Genomic DNA, 15,841 nt, shown 5'->3' with positions numbered 1-15,841 from the left:
TTGTGAGTTTAACAGAGTGGAAATAATGCATTCTTACTTTCAGATAGTTATTTTATTCCAATATTTCATCCATTTGATAGTGTCTTACTGTCCAAATAAGCTGCCATCCATCATTCCACCATAGAGAGAACTGATTTGAGTGTAAGCATGGATAGCAAAGAACACTAGATATTTGAAAGACATGTGAGACGCAGACATAATTAGACCAATTTGGGGATGCTAATTTATAGCAATACCTCTCACACATCTATAAATCTTTAAATAGCAACTCTACTCAGCACCTTTCCTCAATACTGTAAGCATTTCTTTTGACTAATATAAATGCAAGCACACAGGAACTATCATCATCGACATTGGGGAAAAAAGAAAACCACTTTCTATGTGGCAATGTAAATGTTTAAATTATATATATGTAGAGACACCTTTAATCTATGTGACTTATTGGACTAAATTATTGAAAAAAGCTATAAGCATTCTTATATAATAGACAGGTTAGGTTTAATTTAGACTAGAGATTATTTTAGAAGAAAGTTCATAACCATAAAAGATAGCAAATTGACAGAGAAGCAGATTGTTTATTCATTGATTAATTAGTTGTTTCACATAAGAAGATATTTAAGTCAAGTGTTGGAATTTTAGCTTGTAAATATGCTTAGAAAATTTTTCAGAAAATGTCTAAGATTTAAAAGCAAAAGTTGTTCTAGTTATCTCAGGGATTCCTTTTTCTCTCCCTTTTCCATGTTAATAATTGTTGCTATTACTACTAGAATATTAATAGTAGGACATTCCCACAGACCATAACAATGACAGCCATTTATTGAGCACCTGTGGTGTGTCAGATATTCAACCATGTCCCTTGTCTAGGATATAACACGATTTAACACCCACAACCACCCTGTGGTAAAGACAGGTGTTCACATAGAGCTGAAGAGGAAAATATTCTAATATTAGGGAAAAATGTGGGAAGAGGAGAGGCTGGGATAATTCAAGTACCCTTCCTCTCATTTGTTCTAAATATGTGTCTCTCATAGAACTTAAGTTTGAGTTCTTTGGATATAACCTATCTCTGAAATGCATCTTCAGCATGCATTATAGATTTACTGTCGGATCCATCAATTCCACCACTGAGTATCTACTCAAAGGAAGAAAATCATTCTATCAAAAAGGATACCGACACTGGTAGGTTTATTGCAGTACTATTCACAATAGCAAAAATATGGAATAAATCTAAGTGTCCATTAACGGATGATTAGATAAAGAAAATGTCACACACATACACACACACACACACACACACACACAAAGTTGGAATACTACTCAGCCATACAAAGAATGAAAAGGATGAAATCATGTCTTTTGCAGCAACATGGATGGAACTGGAGGCCTTTATCTTAAGTGAAATAACTCAGAAACTCAAATACTGCATGTTTCCAGATATGAGTGGGAGGTAAAGAATGTGCACACATGAACAAAGAGAGCGGAATAACAGATGTTGGAAGCTTAGAAGGGCAGGAGGGTAGGAGGATGGTTAAGGATAAGAAATTACTTAGTGGGTACAATGTACACTATTTGGGTACCCATGTAAGAAAATGGCACATGTACCCCCTAAATCTATTTTTAAAATTTAAAATTTTAAAAATTCTATTGATCCAGGAGGTAGTAGAAAATCAGTAATATGTAGCTAAAGCAATTTCTAATTTTAATTTATTTTTTTCTTTTAATGTAATTGTATAGCTTTAGTTTTAGAATGAGCTACAGGTATGATTTTAAGGCTTTTTATATTTGGAATATTTTGAGTACACATAATATACATAAATAATATATTTTTATCCAGAAGTGAATTTCAGAAAAAAGAAAATGCACGATTTAAGGAAAAAACTTGTGCTTTTGTATCTGAAAAAATTTATGTGAGGTGATATATCAATGTGTGTTTCCCTCTCAGGTGTTCTCCCGTAGAAATAAAATATAAAGGTATGTTGTATTTTTGATCATTTAGTAAAGTGTTAAGTCCAACAGTCGGAAGCGAACTTTAAGCACATATATAACCATTTCGGCTTTCCAAAATGTGTTCTTTTCAAATTGTCCTTCAACATTGAGACAATTCTGTTCTGTTTGCTCTTACTAGAAGACACGCCTACATCCTCAAGAAGCAGCAGGTCATAGGGTATGATGAATCAAAGGAGTGAAAAGCTGGAGGTTTAGGAAAGAACCATCTGAGAGGCTCTGTTTTTGAAGAAGCTTAGAGATCTGAGTGTGGTATCGGTGTCTGGAATTGTTGATCTGGAGTCAGCAGAGAGTTGAGAGGACTCCTTGTCACCATCTCCTCAGTGTGTGCCACTAAGCCGCCTTCCATTGCCTTAGGGATCTGCCATCAGAATGTATTCTGACTGTGCTGCAGCCACAAACCAGATTACAGATGTGACTGTTAATCCAAGTCAGAAGAAACGTAACTCAAATATTGCCTAGATCTGAATAGGACCTTCTTGTTGTTTCCAAAACTATTTGCTAGCACTAACTAGTTATTTTATACTTGATATTAATTCTTGGTCTGGAGACTATTCTTCGAAAATAGAACATCCAAAGGGAATATTAAGGAAAGATTCACAGGACTATTTTGTTTTTAAACTGAGCTACTATAAGGCCAGTGTTTCATAGAGTTGCTCATTGCCCAAACCAAGAATACCTGGTTATTGCTCAGCATCCATTCTTCTGATGTAATCCACTATAAAAGCCATTTTATACTGATCATAAGTTTTTAAGAGAAATATGGTTATCCCCTGCACAGAGACCAGAGTCCAGGACCAAACATATTTAAGAAATGATTATTGATCTGAAAATGATGCCTGTGCAGCCTGGTCATTTGAGCAAAGCCGCAAGTCAGCAATGGCTGAATTGTATTTCTGATCTTGTGCACACAGCATCTGTTTTCCGTGGGCACCCTCTACACTCTCTGTCCTAGCTTCCTGCACCATAAATGCACCCAGGCTGTGGAGATATGTATTAACACCAGTTACACATACGATAAAAGGTAGTGAAATTGAAGAAGGGGATCCAAACTGTAATGAGCACATGAATTATTGGGAAATCCTATTGCAAATGCTGGGCGGAGCCTGAAATTTTACATGTCTGCCTTTTCTTTCTTTCTTTCTTTCTTTCTTTCTTTCTTTCTTTCTTTCTTTCTTTCTTTCTTTCTTCTTCTTTCCTTCCTTCCTTCCTTCTTTCTTTCTTTCTTTCTTTTCTTTTACTTTCTTTCTTTCTCTCTCTTTCCTTCCTTCCTTCCTTTCTTTTTATTTATTTATTTATTTTTTATTTTTTTAACGGAGTCTCGCTCTGTCACCCAGACTGGAGGGCAATGACACAATCTCAGCTCACTGCAGCCTCTGCTTCCTGGATTCAAGAGATTCTCCTGCCTCAGCCTTCCTAGTAGCTGGGATTACAGGTGTGCACCACCATGCTTGGCTAATTTTTGCATTTTTAGTAGGGATGGGGTTTCACCATGTTAGCCAGGCTGGTCTGGAGGTCCTGACCTCAGTTGATCTGCCTGCTTTGGCCTCCCGAAGTGCTGGGATTACAGGCGTGAGCCACCGTGGCCAGCAACATTTCTAACAAGTTTGCTGCTGATGCTGATGCTGCTGGTCTATAGGCCACACAGTGAGTAGCAAAGATCTGTTTTTTTCTATTCTTGTGGGAATATTAATACCTGAAAAATATTCTGAAGGTTTACTGCAGACATATAGGAGGAAAAATGTGATTAAATATACTATGTTAAACTCACATCAGAAAACAGTCTAGTGATCATATAATAAACATGAAAGCCGGTATCCAACAGTATGATTATAAAGCTGTTCTTTTTCATTAGCATCTGGTGTTTTGTAGCTACTTTCTCAAGTTAAATGTGCTATATTCTATACAATTATTTGAAAAATAAATCATGTTTGTGTTAAAATGTTATACTTTTTTTTCACCTTTCTAAAACCCAATTTGGGCAAGACAAATGAAGCATTACTGAGAAAACAGGAGAAATGGCTTTCTAAAGGCATTTTTAATTGGCAGCTAGGGGATTTTATCATCCTGTATAAGATTATTCTATCGGGGTTACTCTGTAATTGTCATGGATGGAGTTTCAGTTCATCTGCACATTACTGGGCAAATGCTTACCTAGGGTTGAAGATTTTACGTGTTTTTGTGAAAAAAATGAAAACCCTCTGGCTCCTGGGTCAAAGGTATTGCGGTTCCTAATAGCAATAGCAGAGGGCATGGTGAGATTTATATTTGGATCTGCTAAAAACTGGTAGACATAGAAAGCCTATACACATATACAAAAGCAAATGTTCTCCTGGTTGTAATATCAACATATTCTTCTTCTTTATATGAAACTTGGGCTTTTCTTACTCACTGCCAGAAATGTTAGGAAGTTAAAATTTGACTTTAAAATAAGGAAAATGAGAAACAAAGTTCATCCCTTGGCAGGTTTTCTGAATGTATGTTTGATAAATCATGGAACTGCTATCTCATTGTACTTTACAAGAAAGTATATGGATTTCCCCTCAGGATTGCATCCTGTCCAATAAGCCTAAACATTTGTGAAATTTCTGGTACAGCTGAGGAATAGATTACATTGCACCGTCATTTCCCTTGAGCAAACTTGAACCATACAGGGAGGTAAGGAAAAACCTCAATGAATCAAAATGCAGGAAGGCCCAGAAACAGCTGATAGCAATCAGTGCTAATAAGTCAAAGGGTGGAGAGATAGCTCAGTTTCAGAACTGATATTGTTGTACAGAGTTTATGGAGAAGATGGGCTACGGGTGTGAGGGAAAGAAAAGCACTTTCATTAGTGAAATGATATTCATATTAAATTTCCTAGACATTGAATCCTAAGCAACTAGAAATATTTTAGCTACCTTTCAAAAATACTAAAATAAAAAGTTTGTATCATGGAAAATAACATAACACACATGGCCTTATTTGAAAGAGAAATTTTCTTTTTCTTTCTTTTAATTTTGTAAATCCTCTATGTGCTTTTAGGGAGATTTCAGTGAATATTAAGTATTAAATTAAGTTTTGGTTTAATTCAAAATGTTATTTGAGATGTTCTGCACAAAATAGCTTTTAAATGATAGACTAATACTAACCTATTCCATGATTTATTTTTATGCATTAAATATTCCCCTAAAATGATATATGACGATATTCTTAATAGGTACCTCATGTTGTTTGAAGCTCTGCTATGGTGCTTATACTGTGTCCTGTATGCCGATGGGTGATGCAGGGCACAGTGTAAGAGTAACACATATACATGTCTTTCACACCCATAAACTGTACTTTCATTGCAAACAAGTACTGTGACATTTTGTTTTGCTGCTTTTCAACACATCTAGTATAGCATCTTGACTTTTTGAGAGTCCTCTATTTAAACATTGATAAATTGATTCTGCTGCTTATTAAATAGAAATTTTAGGTGTTTCTACCATGTATCTTCATACTCACTTTCAGACATGTCTAATGGGTAAAATGTTTATATATATACACATCTATACACATATATGAAATGAAGAGAAAATTGTTTTTTAGTTACCCTACCAGATTGAAGATACCTTTATTTTATTGGTGCATGTTTTGGTTTATAGAGTTTCACATTCTCTAGATTGGTCTGGGAGATTCTGGCGTATAGCCAGAAGACTGGAAACATTTTAATCCTGTGCTTCCCTTTGTTGGCTTTTGTATTTCTGAGAGATCTAAATCTTGCTTGAAAGAGAATTGACTAAAAAATAACAGAATTGGGTAGACTCAAAGTGTCACTAAGTCTTCAGAAATGGAAGATCTACTATGCTTGCTCTCCTTGAACACACCCCATCACTGAAGTCTATACGTCTGCATGGAGCTGGATTGATGTGTGGGTCTCTGTGTATACGCAGGTGAGGGATCTGTTTCAGAGAAATAAGTCAAAAAGTACCCAGCATTAATACTGTAACCATGCTGAGATTATTCAGATGCATACATTACATGAAATTATATGAACACCATTATGCATATAAACACATATTTATCATTTAGGTTAATATTAATCAGCATGGCTTCATATTACATTAAAGAAATACATTGTCCTTACCTTCTTGACTCACCTTAGGGAATGTGAATGCTCATCTGAAGCTTTAAACTTAGAAGGCCAGCTTGTTCTTTTGTGATTTTGAGATTGTACAGTTGTGTTGACCTTTCATATCAAAAAGTTAACTACTGGTTGTTTCTTTGTGTATGTGATTGTGTTACCCAGTTCCTATGTTCTCTTAGCCTTTTCTTTCTCACTTATCTAACCTGTTTTGTCAGTGCTTTCTGAATTTCACTGTTTATTAAAATGTCTAACAGAGCAAGATACTTTTTTTTTTTTTGAGACAGACTTTCACTCTTTTTGCCCAGGCTGGCACGATCTCGGCTCACTGCAACCTCTGCCTCCTGGGTTCAAGCAATTCCACCTCAGCCTCCTGAGTAGCTGGGATTACAGGCATGCACCACCAAGCCCACTTAATTTTGTATCTTTTAGTAGAGACAGGGTTTAGTCATGTTGATCAGGCTGATCTCGAACTCCAGACCTCAGGTGATCCACCTGCCTTGACCTCCTAAAATGCTAGGATTACAAGCATAAGCCACCGAGCCCGGCTAAAATACTTTTTTTTAAATAGAAGAAATAGATTTAAATCAGCTTATCATACAAATATCTAATATTTATATTTTTTCAAAATACATAAAAATCAACAAACTCCTTTCTTAAACATGTCATTCAAAACAACCCTTTCTGTAATACAAAAGCTGACAAACTTGGTAACAGAAAAATAAAAGTGGAACTCACCAAATGTGAAGTGAAAGCCAGCGACATCCACATTCTCCTTTTTCACAAAAGATGTTGAGATGCTCACTGAAATTAGGAAAAAGAAGTACATCATTTCCAGGTACACAGCAAATTAATAATATAATTTTAAATAATATATTTCCTTTTAAATTACTGGAGAAAAAAGAAATAAAGAAGGCTAGCGATAGTGAGCTAAATCCCCATCTTTTAAGCAGAAAATAGACATTGAATAAAGTTGACATATTTGTAAGTAGGCATATCATCGTTTGATTTTGACTTTAGGAAATAGTAGCAGAAAGGGAAACATTGCGAAAACTGTTTCAGGAGAGGTTACTGCTGGAATTAGGAAAGTGTTAGGCAAAAGATTGATATTACTATTATTTAATCCTATGTGTCTCCGTATTTTTAAATTTTCCACCATATGGATGCCTTACTTTGGAAATATTTTTTTTAATGACATAAAATTATTTTCTGATATATGTGCATATGTGAATTTTGTGCAAAATGGTGCTGAGGAGAAAACACTGGATTTTACAGAATGGATTCCACAGGACCAGAAGAGGAGGCCTCACAACAGGAGGCCAGAGGGGAGAAACTGTCCCGGTGCTTGTCTCTCCCGGGCTTCACTACTCTCATTTACGTGTTCACGAACAAAACACTGAGCTGGACCTCAGGACCCAGCAACTCCAAAGAGGACTTTGGGAAATACAATGACAAGTGCACGTGTAGAGTGGGAATCTGCCCCGGTCCTTCAGGGTCTTTGTCCACCATGTCGATGAGGGAAGGAGCCATAAACTTCTTTTTGTAGCCATAAACGGAAAATAAGAAATATAGCTCAGGAAAAATAGTAAACATCCCAACAGACAAAGGTTACTACATAGACTAACAATTAGTGATAGATAGATAGATAGATAGACAGATAGATAGATAGATATCAAAACAGATTATACATGTACATATATATTACAAACATGTGTGCATATTTTTGGTTAGGTTACTCAACAAAACCTTACTTTAAATAAATGAGTAGAAAATATAATTTTAGTGATTGGAAAGCTCAGACAAATCCTTATGTTTAGATAATTTCAGCAAAAGAGCTAATTCATCATTTGGTTGATACACAATCTAACTGCAGGGAATTTCCTAATCCTGGTCATCAAATTGGGGAGACCATGGAGCGATGAAAAGAGGACAGGGTTAAAGGCCATAATTCATGCCTCGAAAGCTGAAAACATTACAGAGTGACAAAAATCATCAGACTATTAACTCTGATTGATGTTATAAACTCTGATCAAAGGTCTGAACTGGGAGAAATTCGAAACATTTGGCTAAAACGAGATTTGAAGACAACTGTCGGGTTCGTTTTTCAGCTTATGCCTAGCCTTCATTGCCATGCCTGGGTGCAATCTGATTATATTACATGAAGTGCATATTTCCATAATGAAGAACTGGTGTAGCATCCTTTGGTTCTCAATCCTGCAGGGAAAGAATTAATAACTAATCACATAATCTCTTCTATAATTTAGTTTTCATAATCCTTAGAGTGTAAAATGATGAAGAATGTTTAACGAATTGAAAATTATAAGATTATTATTATTTGCTGTTTTCATTACCCTTTTTTTTGTTTTGGTTTGACTCTGATTAAAGCAGTCAAATTGAAATGTATTATAAAATTTGAAATCTATTATGTCTGATTTACCTAAAGGATGTTTGCAAGAAAGTGAGAAGAAAAATTTTTAAGAAAAATAAACATTTTCTTTAGCCAGCCTTTTAAATTTCTGCAAAACAAAAATAATAAAGTATATGAAAAAAGGTTTTTTGGTGATGATTTTTGAAGTTATTCTCACCAGAGACATTGTTCCCTTTCCTTTCAAATTTCGAGTATTGGAATTAAGTTCTGGAGTTTGGAATTACTATTTTAAAATGGTATACATTATGTTAATTAGCCTAATGTAATCATTCCACAACATATACATGTATCATAACATCATATTATATCCTATATTTGTCAATTAAACATCTTTAAAGTGGTTCATATTAAATAATTGTTCCCAATAACCTGAGTATATTAAATGAGAAGATTGACATAAACTCAGCTTAAATAACACAAAGTAAAAAAAAAAAAAATGGAATGCCTGCAAAGGAAAAAAAATTAAAAATTCAGTGACAAAAAGTTATATACGATCTCTAAATACCCTTAGCCAAATTTCAGGCAAAGTCCTCAATAAAAAAGTTAAAGAAAAAAAAATTTAAATGTATAAAAGTTCATCTCTTACCATTGCAACCCCTATTCATTTTCCCCTTGTTGATACTGATTAAAAAGAAAAAAAATTAGTGGCCATGTGCGGTGGCTCATGCCTGTAATCCCAGCACTTTGGGAGGCCTTGGTGGGTGGAACACTTGAGGTCAGGAGTTCCAGAGCAGCCTAGCCAACATGGTGAAAACCTGTCTCTATTAAAAGTATAAAAATTAGTCAGCGTGGTGGCGCATGCCTGTAATCCCAGCTACTTGGGAGGCTGAAGGCAGGAGAATCACTTGAACCCAGGAGGCAGAGGTTGCAGTGAGCCGAGATCATGCCGTTGCACTCCAGCCTGGGTGACAGAGCGAGATTCTGTCTTAAAAAAAAAGAAAAGAAAAGAAAAGACATACACACACACACACACAGAGAGAGAGAGAGAGAGAGAGAAATGCAAAAAACTGAAGGCACAATGCCATGTTTAAAATAGGGAGAGGGCTTTACTCTAAAGGTGTCCTCGGCTGGAAAGCCTGCTGGTGGTCAGAGAACTCAGAGTGCATGCACCTACTTTCAATATGTGTTCCAAAATCTGTCGTGGTTGTTAAGGTATTCAGTTTAAAGAAACTACATAGTTTTTGAGGGGGAGGGAGAATTTCCTGTTGATGAAAATGAAAGAAATTCACTGTGAATATGTGTCTGACTATGTGTGTGTGGGGGCGTGCGTGCATGTGCATGCGTGTGTGTGTGTGTCAGGGAAGCGGAAAAAGTATAAATATTAGGTTGAGTTGTTGCCATTGAAAATAATGGCAAAACAGCAATTACTTTTGCACCAACCTAATGCAATCTTAATTTATGAATTATAGAATTTTATATATAGTAATCTACTTTTTCCATTTAATTAATCATAAGCATTTTTTAAATGTACTTTGTGTTCCAATCTGAAATTAAACAGTAACAACTTGAAAATTCCCTCTCTCTACAGAAACTGGACCTTAAGCAAAATAATGTGACTCGTTCATGACCTTGTAGGAAAGTAATAATCATGTTATCTAAAATTCAGCAAACACCTACTATGAGCTCAGCACTTTAGACAAATATCTTACAGAGAAAATCAGTAATTCTAGTCCCTGAACAAGTTCCCTCTGAGCGCAAGGTATTTGCACTGCGGGGCATCCTGGTGGTTATGTGGAGCAGGATGGCTTCAGGTGAGCCTTGAGGGAAGTGCTTCCTGCTTCTGTGGCTCCGGGCTGGTGACAAACACCCCCCAGCTGAGCCATTCTTCCTACCACACCCACTGGCAATGTTAGGGATGGCAGGTGCTCCATTAGCCTGGGTCCCAGGCTGAAGAGGTAGGGGATAGGACCCCTAATTACCTGTCCTGTGCATGTAGCATGAGGAAAACACAAGTTTTTTTTCATTATGAGTTGCTAAATTGCAGCACACCCCACTCCATGCTGACTAGAACACACACGTGACTTCACTTCCTCTTTTTAACCAGCTAATAAATGTGGAATTCTTTTACTAATTGTAATAATGCAGACACAAAAAAGAAAAAGAAAACACTTAGGGGAATAGGATAACTCTTCCAAATAAATAAATAAGAACGTCAGGTCTGCAATTCTAAACCTGGCATCAATATTATCCATTTTCTGTCTGTCTATCAGTGAATTTTCTGCCACATAGGTGTGAAATTTCAGTTAACAGTAGCTGTTTACTATTATCTGAAAGAAAGAGCAGAAGGAAGGAAGGAAAAACACAGATAGAAAGAGAAAAGAAAATTCCTCCTGCATGCTTAGAAGGCCTGTTGACTGCATTTGGTGTGGTTGGAGGAAGAGGTGGTAATTGCTCAGCATAAAACAGTCCTTCCCTGTTTCTATTTCTGCTGCACAGCAGTAAACATGTGGGAGAATGATGGAGCAATGAAAAGACTTTACTAGTGGACTACTGGTTCTAAGACTCAAGGGAAATGAGGGTGTTTCTTATCTTGAAAAAAAATAAGAAAAGTGGAAATTAAACCAACTTAAAGCAAATTACTGATAGGTAGATTCTCAGTGTATTATGAAGCCCAGGAGTGGAAAGTATAGAACCATAATGAAAGGCTTGAAATAAGAAGCAGGGGTCAGGAAAAAAAGTCTTAAAACCAACAGAGTAATAGCTAAGGATTTGAGAAAAAAGAACCAAATTATATGCAGACATGTGCCTTTAAACCACCTCATAAAAACTGAAAATGTTTTCATCATTCTTATGCTGACATCTAAAGAGTAATTGAAGAAGAGAAATATGTTATTTTCTATCTTCTATCAGGTCAAATGCTTTGAAATCTACATAGTTTTTCTCCCACAATGTCTCGAATGCAGTGCTTCCCATTGTTTACCATTGTACCATGCAAACAAATAAAAATATGACAAATACAGTATATGCTATTTAATTTGCTTTAATTTAATTTGAATTTTAAATCTTTGATTTTCCCATAAAATGAACTCAAACTGAATGAAAATGATAAAGCAAAGTGAGATGTATATGTACATTTTCTTCATCCAGTCTCTCATTGATGGGCATTTGGGTGGATCCCATATCTTTGGTATTGTGAACAGTGCGGCAATGAACATACGTGTGCATGTATCTTTGTAATATAATGATTTATATTCTTTGGCTATATGCCCAGTAATGGGATTGCTGAGTCAATCTTTGGTGCTAGATCTTTGAGGAATTGCCACACCATCTTCTACAATGGTTGAAGTAATTTTCATTCCTAGCAATAGTGTACAAACGTTCCTATTTATCTGTAACCTCGCCATATGTGTTACATATACACCACGGAATACTATGCAGCCATAAAACGGAATGAGATCACGTCCTTTGAAGGCACATGGATGGAGCTAGAAGCCATTATCCTCAGCAAACTAATGCAGGAACAGAAAACCAAACACCCCATGTTCTCACTAGTAAGTGGGAGCTGAACAATGAGAACACATGGACACAGGGAGGGGGAAGAATACATACTACAGCCTTTCTGGAGGTGAGGTTGGGTGGGAGAGCATTAGGAAAAAGTAGCTAATGCATGCTCGACTTAATAGCGAGGTGATGGGTTGACAGGCACAGCAAGCCACCACGGCACATATTTACCTACATAACAAACCTACACATCCCGCACATGTACCCTGGAACTTAAAATAAAAATATGTTTGTTTTTGTTGTTGTTTTGTTTTTTGTTTTTTGTTTTTTGTTTTTTGTTTTTTCCCGAGATGGAGTCTCGCTCTGTCGCCCAGGCTAGAGTGCAGTGGCGCAATCTTGGCTCACTACAACCTCCACCTCCCGGGTTCAAGCGATTCTTCTGCCTCAGCCTCCCGAGTAGCTGGGATTACAGGCGCCCGCCACCACGCCCAGCTAATTTTTTTGTGTATTTTTAGTAGAGACGGGGTTTCACCATGTTGGCCAGGATGGTCTCGATCTCCCGACCTTGTGATCCGCCCTCCTTGGCCTCCCAAAGTGCTGGGATTACAGGCGTGAGCCACCGCGCCCGGCCAAACATGTTTTTTAAAAAAGTAAGCACAAGAGTCCAAACATAAAAACAGGTAGGCTGGATGGGCTCTTCCAGCACAGAGTGACGGCAGAAATGAATAGTTCTCATGAAGTATGTCGCGGAAGGTTTCCTAAAGGAGCAGAGTGATACAGAGGTGAACACCCAGGTCTTCCGTAATGAATGTAGGATGTAAACAACTTTTAGGATCCTCCTAGAGAAGATCTATGCTGACCATGTGACTTAGCGTGATGCCTTGGGCCATGTGGTATCAGCTTGACTCTGGAGGGGCTAGAGACTAAGGTTAGGCACATGAGGGCCCAGTCATGTCTGTGTGACCTACACCCCGTAACATCTCTGGACACTCTGGGCTTGGTGCTTGTCACTGGTTGGGGATACCCCGTGGTGTTGTCACACATCATAGCTAGGAGACACAATACTCTGGGCACCCGGAAGCTCCACCCTGGGTCTGTCCTGCCCCTGTTCGATGCGCCTTTTCCCACTGCTGATCTTAGCCTGTGTCCTTTCACTGTGAGTCTAAAAGGTTAGCTGAGCACTGCAAACCCGTCTAGTGGATCCTTGAACCTGAGGGTTATATTGGGGATCTCAAAACGTGCAGTTGTTCTCAAGAAAGGGTATGCAAAGCTTCTGTTCTTTTCTTTGGAAGTCATCCCATTACTTCACTCCCCATATATTGTGACAATACTGCTTTTTGTAGGAGTAAGAAGGGAGAAGCTTCTGTTTGAGGAAAGGGTCGACACGAAAAGCACAGAACATTCCAGGACCAGTAATCACTTTGTAGGTAGCTTTATAAATATTTTCTACTGTATAAGCATATGAGGTTTTAAAATATCACTAGAGGCCAGGTATGGTGCCTCACTCCTATAATCCCAGCACTTTGGAGGGAAGATGCAGAAGATCACTTGAGCTCGGGAGTTCAAGACCAACCTGGGCAACATGGCGAAACCCTGTCTCTACTAAAAATACAAAACATTAGCCAAGCATGGTGGCACACATCTCTAATCCCAGCTACTCTGGAGGCAGGGGTGGGGCGAATCACCTGAGGCCAGGAAGTCAAGGCTGCAGTAAGCTGTGATACCACCACTGCACTCCAGCCTGGGCAATGGGAGTGAGACCCTGTCTCAATTAATAAATAAGAAAATATATTACTAGAAATAAAGGATATAAAGTACACCCTGAAGCAATGTGGCATCACACAGCCCACCAGCACTCCCCGGGTCTGGCAAAGTTAGGCATCTTTGATGTGATTGCTCTGGGTCTCAGGCAGCAATGCACTTGATGTTTTGTCACCTGCAATACAATTAACCAATCAGCAGCGGGGTAGCCACTGACTTCCCTTCAGGATTTGCAAGTTCCCTTTTCACAGGTGAAAATAATTTCTCTGTAGCTGTGGAGTCCATGTGAAGTGAACATTTGATGAATTTGACTGAGAAGTATCATGTTCCCTAACCTATTAGGGGCTTCAAGAAAGGCCTGTGCCAGGCTCAGAGCATACATCTAAGTCATGCCATTTTGGATTTGACTCTGTTGGTGAGTTTATGGCTTGCTTTCATTTTCATAGAAAGCATAACTTATTATCAAATATTTATATTAAATAAAATATTTTATTGATAACCACAGCAGAGTATGACATGAGATGCAATTAGATAAAACATCTTGATCAATATGGGGTTGATTGTGTATTTGAAAAGAGATTTGAAGAAAGCACTTTTCATTGCCAGCCGTTGGCCTGCATTTAAAATAAATTTACCACTAACACATCCATTTGATTTTTTCGAGGATAAGGCAATGCTGAGTGACATGGACACAGATGACATTATTGTGTTTAGACTTCTAAAGGGCACTTCATATGGCATTGGAGATAAAAAGCCATTTTGAAATGCAGTCTCTTGGGGTTTCTGAAATCAAATAAAGTTCAATGAAAAGTAGCAAAGAAAGACACAAAGCACCTTGATTTTGTAGTCAGCCCCTAGGCACTTGCCTTGGTGACATTTGTTAATTTTTTATATAGCCATTGATCAAATATCTATTATTTTTATCCTTTCTTTCCATAGGAATAATAATATCAGCTCTCTTCTCACTGAACTCAGGAAGGAGCTCATCAAACAGGGAACAGGCAGAGGAGTTTGTGTATTTCCTGAGCTCCCAGTTTTTCACTGTTTACGTGCTGCTCACTGACAGGCCTTAAGAAAGCCATTGTTCTTCGTAAGCACAACGGCTGTATCTACACAGATCCACCTGCTCCTGCCCCTTGTGGGTCTAAAGAGGGAGGGCACAGGATGGCTGGGTTCCTTCTTGCACCCAGATGCAGGCCAGTCATGGACAGAGATCATCTGTGCACATAGGAAGATAACTCTTCTGTGTTTAATAAGGTGCATGAGCGATCACATGGCTTCAGGAAAAGGGGCAGGCTTCTGTATGCCTCTTAAGTAGAAAAGTGAATAGCTTTATCAGCCTACAATGCAGAATTTCCAAAGCCTTCAAAGCATGTTAAGATAACCTAGGGTATTATAGAAAAACGTCAGAATCAACTTGCTTTTGGATCAATTTTTCCTTGGGACGGGGGTTTGCAAACTATGACCAATAGAAAAAAGCCAGACTCATTCGCAAATTGCTCTCTGATTTCAATACAGCAGCAGAGTTGAGTGGCTGTGACAGAGACCGCATGGCCTGCAAAGCCTGAAATAGCTACTCTCTGGTCTTTTATAGAAAAAGTTCGCTGATCTCTATTCTATGATACATACGTAGATTCCAAAGGCTTACATCGGTATGAGTTTAAAAAATAAAAATAAATAAATCAAATGACTGTGAATAATGTTGTGATAGGTGTAAGTGGTACTTAGATAAAACATATAGATTGCTGTGATAAAAGCTATATATATATACATACACATACACACAAACACACACACATTAGCATTTCTTTTCTTTAAGTTAAAAAAACAGTAAACTTGTAATCACTCCCAGGAAACCAAAATAAAAACAACAACCAAAAAAAAAAAAAGGTGCTTGATATTTATCTCCATAAAATTATAAAGAATATGAGAAATTAATTTCCAAACCAGAAGAAAAATAAAAGATAATATTATATGAGAATACTCAACGCATGAAGCAAAATGTTCTGATTACTTAAACCATGTTAATTTTAGGTCCTTAAAATAAACAGCATCCATGACTTTAACACATCTTTATTTTATCCCTCTCGCTCTCTTTCCTC

Source organism: Nomascus leucogenys, chromosome 4, assembly GCF_006542625.1.
Source record: "Nomascus leucogenys isolate Asia chromosome 4, Asia_NLE_v1, whole genome shotgun sequence".
Classification (NCBI taxonomy): domain Eukaryota; kingdom Metazoa; phylum Chordata; class Mammalia; order Primates; family Hylobatidae; genus Nomascus; species Nomascus leucogenys.
Note: the sequence above shows the minus strand (reverse complement) of the source record.